We start from the raw sequence: 8,222 nt of genomic DNA, 5'->3' as shown, positions 1-8,222 counted from the left end.
CACAAATGAGAACATAAGTTCTTCTTTTCTGCCCTGGTATGACTTCACTTAGTATGACACTCTATTTCCATCCATTTGCCTGCAAATTTCATAATTACATTTTTTCTTACTACTGAGTAGAACTCCATTGTGTACATGTGCCCCATTTTCATTATCCATTCGTCATTCTTTCAACTGGATGTTAAAAGTACCTGAAAAAGCCTATGAAAATCAGAAATCCAAGCAAGTCCTGAAAATATTGTTGCTGCTTGATTATTTAACTTAGGAAGCAGAAAAACTTCAATCTGTCTGTTAAAAGGTATTAGTTTGGTGTTGGGAAGATACCTCAGTTATTAAACTACATCTGTAAGCAAAAGGTACTAAGTTTGATCCCAGCACCCAAGTAAAAACCAAGGCATGTTTTCACATGTTTATCAATCTATCACTGGGGAGGCAGAGATATGGTTATCCCCATGGCTTGCTGAAAACCAGCCTAGATTTGTTGCTTTTTCCCATGTCCAAATGAGAGACCATTACAGGAAAATGCATAGTGGATGGACGCTGAGGATGAAGAACACAGGTTATTCTCATCGTACACCCCCCCACACACACATTCATGCACAAACCAGGATATTATCAACACATGTAAACACACACAGGAGAGAGAGAGAGAGAGAGAGAGAGAGAGAGAGAGAGAGGAGCGAGAGATAATTTGTAATTTGTAATTTGTAACCCTCGAAGGGATCTCTATAGATCAGATAGGTTTATGGTATCAGCTATTCCTGTATCAATTTACAGAGATTAAACCAGTTAGCCTTTACTCAAGTATAGGCAGTGGAGGAGCATAAAGAGACAGACACTGGAGAAGGTACAGCTGATTTTTGGCTTCTTTTGGGTAACGGATTGTTTCAGTTCAGGTAGCAAATCCATTATGGGATTTCGTGCAGGTAATTTGTGCAGATAAATCATTTTCAGTCTCTGCCAAAATGGTGCCCCCTGCCCCAACTCTCTCTGTGATGTAGATGCCTGTGTGCCTGCGTGAAGGCCAGAGGAGGATATTGGGTAATTTTGTCATGCTCCACATTATCACTTGAGATAGAGATTCTCATTGAACCTAGACCAGCAGCCAACAAGTACATTCTCCTTTTCCTGCCACTCAACAGCACTGGGACAGGAGGTGCATGCTGCATTTTATGTGGGTACTGAGGATTCAAACTTAGGTCCCCTTTTTTTTGTGCAGTAAGCATTTTTATCTACTGAGCCTTCTCTCCCCCAGCTGCTGGCTGTTGCACTTTTATATGGAGCTATGAGCGAGTCTTCATAAATGTTCATAGATTGAGATGTTAAAACTTACAGAGCTAGCCAAAGCCTGAAAACACAGCTCAACTGTTAATTATGTAAATGCAGAAATGTCAGTTAAAATACAGATGACTAAATTTTCACCAGAGTTGTTAAAATAACCAAACTCACCCATTATTATATTTTCACTCCAAAGGTTCTCCAAAAGTCCTGCTCCTGATGTTGCTGGGCCTCCAACAAATGATAACGACCGCAGTTGTAGTAACGAGGTGAAAATGCTCCTTTGTGAAATTTGGCTTTGTAGCTTTGATTCTTAAAATGCAGCAGTATTCTCTCTACAATAGTTTTGTATGAAAAATTGATCATGAAAAACCATTTTGTCGATTTAGAATTATTTATTACTTTGATAAGTTCCAAGTGAGTAGTAAATAGTTTGAAGTAGTGTTAGCTGCATGAGAGAATGCCTATGGGGCGGGAGAGATGGCTCAGTGGTTAAAAGCACAGGCTGTTCTTACAGAAGAGCTGGGTTCAAATCCCAGTAACCACATGGAGACAAACAACTGTCTGTCCAACTCACGTTCCAGGGATCCGACACAGTCTTCTGACCTCTGCGGACACTGCACATCATGGGTACACTTACACACTTGCAGGCATAATACTCATACAAAAAATACAAATTAATAATTTTAAAAAAGAGAATGGGTGGAAATTATGTACTGACTAGAAAATTACATTGACCAGGGATTATTTGGAGAAATGTACTTCAGAGTGATTTTTTAAATTATACAAACATGACTGTTTAGTGGATCCAGTTGGATATCACAGTAATCCAGGGATCTCGGGTGCCTTTAGTCTCAGTGTAAATGCAGATAGGTTTTACTTTCCTTGCGTACTCCTGTTTTATGATCATGCAGGCAGAGAGCATCTCCTCTATTTCTGTCTTTGTATTCAGTATCTCAAACAGTTCAAGACACGTATTAACATGAGTTCAGCCGCCCATGTCCCCCATCATTTTCTTGTCCTCTACTTTGATGATTATTGTTATATACATGTACATTCATATATATAAACATACATTATATCTTAAAAATGATTCTATCTTACTTTGAATATTTTCTCACAGAGCATGTATCTAGTTTTGGTATTTTTGCCCATTTTGTCTCCATTATTGGCTGATTTAGTTACACTTCTAAAAATATTTTATTTATTATTTTTATTTTATGTGTACGAGTGTATTGCCTGAATGTACATAAGTGCACCCATGACATAGAGTGCCCCCAGTGCACAGAAAAGGGCATCAGATTCTCCTGGAACTGGACTCCTGAGATGGTCGCTAGCTGCCATGTAGGTACTGGTAATCGAACCCACATCCTCTCCAAGAGCAGTCAGTGCTCTTAAGCACTGAGCCAACTCTCCAGCCCCTAGTCACATTTTTACTGTGAAGTAGGTTTTTGTGCCTTTTTGGGTCAATCCTTACCTCCCAAGATTTATCTGTTAGCCTCTCTTAATTCGATAGGTATGTTGTGTAATTTATCTGAGCAGCACTGTGGAATCGTATTATGTCTTTGGTGATAACACCCACTGGGCAATGTCTCTGCAGAGCTTTGAATGAATTGCTCAAGCCCTGTTGATGTTACTCCTGCTGAGAGTAGAGGATGGTGGTGGGAGCAGGCAATTGCTTACACATCCTCCAGGTGTAAAATTTCATGGTTAAGTAGTGTGCAATTGAGACGGCATCTCCAGAGTCCATACCTGCAACTCAGCAGCCTCACCCGGCTCCTTCTGCAGGGGCCGCTTTGTTCATTAATTTCAAAGCTCACCTTCACTTTTTTGATATCCTAGGAGCCCAGCAGATTGTAGAATTTTAAAAGTGATGGGGAAAAGCATGACGTAGTACAGAAAGGGAGATGTTCCTTTAGTTCCTGAAGCCCCACAATGTTACAGTGTCTAAATCTGATTGTTTGATGTGACATCTAGGTGAAAAGGACAAGAGAGGACATATCCTATCCTGTCCTTTTTATTTCTTCCAATTTACAGAAAATGAAGGTGTCTGGTAGCAACGAGCCAGAAAACGTAGGGCATAAAATGAAGCTGGCTCTTTTTTGGAGTTCTGAAAACTCTGGTCATTTTCTCAAGCAGAAATGAAGTAGAATTTTTGAATTGTCAGTGTCCCATAGTGCTAACATGAAACGGAGCATACAAATATTATGTGAACTACAATCAACATAATGACGCTAACACATAAATGGTAAAAAAAAAAAAAAAATTACTGGAAACTAACACCTCAAATTTTCATTAAAGTTTGAAGAAGAGGAGCATGACTCTCTGGGGGTCACACCCTTCAGCTCTTTCTGGCATAGAATTCCTGTTCATGGTTCTTGCCTCACCGTTATCCATGCTGTTGGCCTTCATACTGACCCCAGGGAGAATATACCAAATACTGCTGCTAAACCTGCTCCTGTACATGTTCCTGCTCCTGCTCCTGGAGATGCCTCTGATCCTGTTCGCCTTACTGAACCCACTCCAGTTCTTGGTAGTAGAGGTGTACTGATCCTCCTCGTGATATTAATGTTGTTGCTGTGCTTCCTGCTGCAGTGCCTGCCAACACCATGGGCGACAGACCAAATTCTATAAGGGCAGCTTGGGAAACCCGATAGAAAAGATTTTGTAATAAAGCTATGGGAAAACATAGGCCATGGCAACAGTTTCAAACAATTTATTTTTTCCAATAAAGTGAATTTTCTTTTTGGCTAATGTTTATGGCTCACAAATTTATGTTTCATCTCAGGATATTGAGGCATTTCCCAAAAGACATTCATCATGTAGAAATAACAAAGTAGGATTTTCCAAACAAAACAAAGTTGTCTTAGTTGCCTCACACTGTTTTCTCATGCTAGGCTGAGGTAATAAATGTCACTTCCAATGACAGCCTAGTGATTTGTGGGTAGCTAGGCACATGTGAAGAACTTTTCCACATTTAAAACAGTGGCAGCAAAAGCTTCCACTAAGGCGGTGGCCCTTATGCTAGCCTGCTCGGAAACTGTACCTATGTCCTGGGTAGCTGTGACCTGGCTCTTTTCAGGTGCAGTTGTTCCCTTGCATTCCTGATTTGATCCATCATAAGGCAAGTTGTTTTATTAAAATTTGAGCAGCCTCTAAATGAGGACCCTTAGCCTCCAGGGCTCGCTGGACAATGGGGACAAGGCAGTTTGGGCAAGGTGTTTAAAGTCCCAGGCAATGACCAGTCTAGGGCTAAGCTGGTCAAAAATGGTCATGGTCAAGGGGCCAGGTGTCCCGTTTTCCATCACAGCTTTGTGAATACCTTTAAGGGCTTCAAAGCCAAAGAGAGTATGCATTCTAAGCAAAGGATTTTCAGTGGCTGCTGCTGCTCCATCCAGGTCACCAGGAAAAATTGGGGGTAGGGAGAGAGTGGCGAATTAGCGTTCTCTCCAAAAGGTGTCCCCGTTGAGTAGATTGTAAAACATAGGCAGAAGGGAATCAGGATCAGCTGTAGGAGGAAGACTAAGAGACACAAGCCACAGGAGGTGCTGAAGGAGGCAGAGGAAACGGAAGTGCTGGGAGAGTCTACAGATGGAGGCGCTGGAGGGGGGAGTCTGAGAGGGAAAGTAACTCTTCTTTAGCGTGATCAGAGGAAGGCCAATGACCAGTGGGCGCGGGTGTCCCTCTACTAGCTGAATGAATTGGCAAAGAGCAGACCAGAGGGGGAACTGGCACACAGGTATGGCCAACACCAGCTTGCTGAAAGCTGCACATTGTCCTGACCCTTTTCCATGTTTCTAAATCAATGCTGCCCTCTACTGAGAACCAAGGGTTACAACTTATAGTAGTATCCAAAAAGGCCTTTCCTTGAGATTCTGTGCCGGTAAGTCCTCTAGACTTTAGTATACATTTAATAATTGCTTGAGAATGAGATCAATCTTGTGAAGCTGAATGACCCATAATTATGCCCTACTTTCCAGTTGGCCTTGGTGGGGGGATCTTACCGACTGGAAGAAAAGGATTGTTGGGTTGGTGTGCCCTCTGAGACAGCCAATCCTCCCACCCAATCGGTGAGCTTCAATCGGATGACGAGGGGGAGGCAGGTCTAAGGACAGACTGAAACACGGAGTCATTGCCATTTTGGAAACAGCCTCAAATGGTGTGAAAAGCTGATAGGAGATCATGGGCCCAACACACTGATAGTACATGCATTTCAGATTTGGAAAAGAAAAAGGCTATGAGAATTCATGCCTTTGTAAGTCACCCCCTCCCAGATGCCAAACTATGCAACACCTAAATAGAAGGTATTCTGTTGGTTTTGTCAGCCCTGGGACCTCGGAGGGTGAGGGTGCATGGCCTGCCGTCCCAAGAAGGGGGAGGGGAATTTGGCAAAACAATTGGCATAGCGCGGCAGGATAGGCAAACCACGGGAGTTCAGGAAAAGCAATGGTGTTGTGGGCCTTGGAAAGAGTAGTGGTTCCTGCAGCATCTGGAGCCAATGGAAAGGGAAACAGGTTCAGATTCCCAAATACAGAAGGGCCGAGAAAGGCGCTGCAAGGCATCCTGTGAGGTAACGCGACCAGCCCAGGAAAAGCTGGTGGGAACTCAGGGGAAAGTGTGGCCAATGTCTATACGTTCAATGGCTTTAGCAGTGGTCACATGGGTTATGCAATGGATAACAGAATTTGTAACTAAAATGACACTGGCCACCCAGATGCAGACAGGCTCAAAAAGGGAAACCCCCAGCTTGCTGCCATCTTGTGAATGTGGGAAAATATCTCAGTTACTTGAGAGATGGAGGCCGCCACCACGTGTGGAGAGCCTAGAAAAAATTTTACAAGACTTGGATGCAGGAGGGGAATCCAGAGAGTTGGCCTGGCCACTTCTTTGCATCATTAAAGATCTGTCCACTGCAAAGGCAATGACCACAGTGGAGGCTGAAAAGACTAAGGATTTACCTGCAAATTCAGTCTCAACCTCAGAACATGAGAGAGAAAACAAATAGGAGTCAAAGGAGCAAGGGAAAAAGACAGATAATAATGAGAAAAAAATGGCCTAGAGCTGGGCGTGGTGGCGCACACCTGTAGTCCCAGCACTTGGGAGGCAGAGGCAGGCAGATCTCTGTGAGTTCAAGGCCAGCACAGTCTACATAGTGAGTTTCAGGACAGCTGGGGCTAAAGAGAGACCCTGTCTCAAAAAGACCTAGAAATGAAAGTAGCTAAAGCTGCCCTTCAGATTCAGTCTTTGAGACAAAAAGAGAAGAAGGTTACTACTACTGTAGCTGGGAGAAAATACTCCATACTGGAGCTGTTGGGACTAAGGAAGCCCTTCAAACAAGCTTTTAAAGAGCCCCTCACATCATGTCTCATGAGGGTATGGGACATGGGGATAACTGTCAGTTTAAGTCCTTCAGAAGCATCACAACTGAGTTATATAGCCACATATCCATCCTTGAGACACAGGCTGTTTAACCTATGCCAGTACGGGGGGAGCAGTCCCTAATGGAATGGCATGTGCGAGGCATTAAAGATATGTGGTCCTCACCAATGAAGACTCCCATGATTAGCAGGGACTGGAAGACTGTAAAAGAAGGCTAGGCATTACTGAGAGAACTAGGTATGAGAAAAGCAATACATGATGCCCAATTCTCTAGGCCAGATAGGCCTCTGCTCAACAGAGATATAAAGGAAAGCTTCATTCAGCTGGGACCTCGAGAATGGCATAGAGCTTAATGGTTTTGCTATGTCCCTTAATGGGACAGGATCTTTGTAAAGTGACGGAGGCTTTGGCAGATCTAAGTGACTCAAACCAACATGTAAAATGTGTCTGTAGAATAACAGAACAACCTACAAAAGATATAAAAAAAATTTGTCTTTGAGTTACTCAAAGACGAATATGGCAAGATTTATGTCAAGCCCAAGTTCCTAAGGAAAAAATTGATAGAAAATCAAATTCAGTACTAAGGAGATTCTAGAAAGCTTTAAAACCTGAAGAACAGTTCACAAAAGGCATTCAGAGGATAAAAACTGTCCCAGGGGAGGTTAAGGAGACCCAAAGATTAAACAAGGTACATTTCTCTCCTGAGAATGGCTATGCTAGGGGTGAAAACATTTTTTCCCACCAGGGCCTCCCCTGGCAGCCAGGTATGGTCAATGGAGAGGTGGCAGATATGGCTCCAGCCAGGAGGCAGACCCAGGGCCTGCCTGACTCAGGGAATCAACACGTGTAGTAGGGACAAGAGGGGCCCTCTGCCTCTCTAGCCTGGTGCAGGGTCAGGCAACTTGAGCCAGTACCTGTTAATGTCTCAAGGATAAAAAAGATACAAAGAGACTCCATGTAAAATCCACAGTTAATGCCTCTTACCTATGCTATGGTACCCAACAGACATCTATAGAGAAAACCATTAATACGAATGGATAAAAACCTTTCTACAGGGTGTTAAACCCTGTCTATGATGGATTTAATGTATGATGTTAACCTGTGAGTGTTTTACAGATGTGAAACCCATTTGAAAGATATCAAGTACACCTGACAAAACAAAGGCCAGCTAGAGATGCAAGATTCCTGGGAGCTTTATGCTTGGGTAAGACACAAATAATACCCACCAGAATGGTTGGGAAAATCCTACAACACCTAATCCTGTATAAAAACAAAAACAAAGGCTCCCCAAACTGTACAACTGTTAAGAACAAAACTACAGTACTAGGGGTGGGTTGCCCCACTATGAGCTCTTGGCCATAGAGCTCAGAGAGGTCCTCAAATTAACCAAGGCTGTCCTGGTTTGTTTCTCCATTGCTGTGACAAAATAATCTGACCAATACCAACTTGAGGAAAGGGTTTATTCGGCTTACATGTTCTGGGTCACAGTTCATCAGGGAGCCCAAGGTAGGAACTCAGAACCTGGAGGCAGGAGCTGGAGCACAGGCCATGGAGGAATGCTGCTT

Source organism: Nannospalax galili, unplaced genomic scaffold (genome assembly GCF_000622305.1).
Source record: "Nannospalax galili isolate Female #2095 unplaced genomic scaffold, S.galili_v1.0 scaffold232, whole genome shotgun sequence".
Lineage (NCBI taxonomy): Eukaryota > Metazoa > Chordata > Mammalia > Rodentia > Spalacidae > Nannospalax > Nannospalax galili.
Note: the sequence above shows the minus strand (reverse complement) of the source record.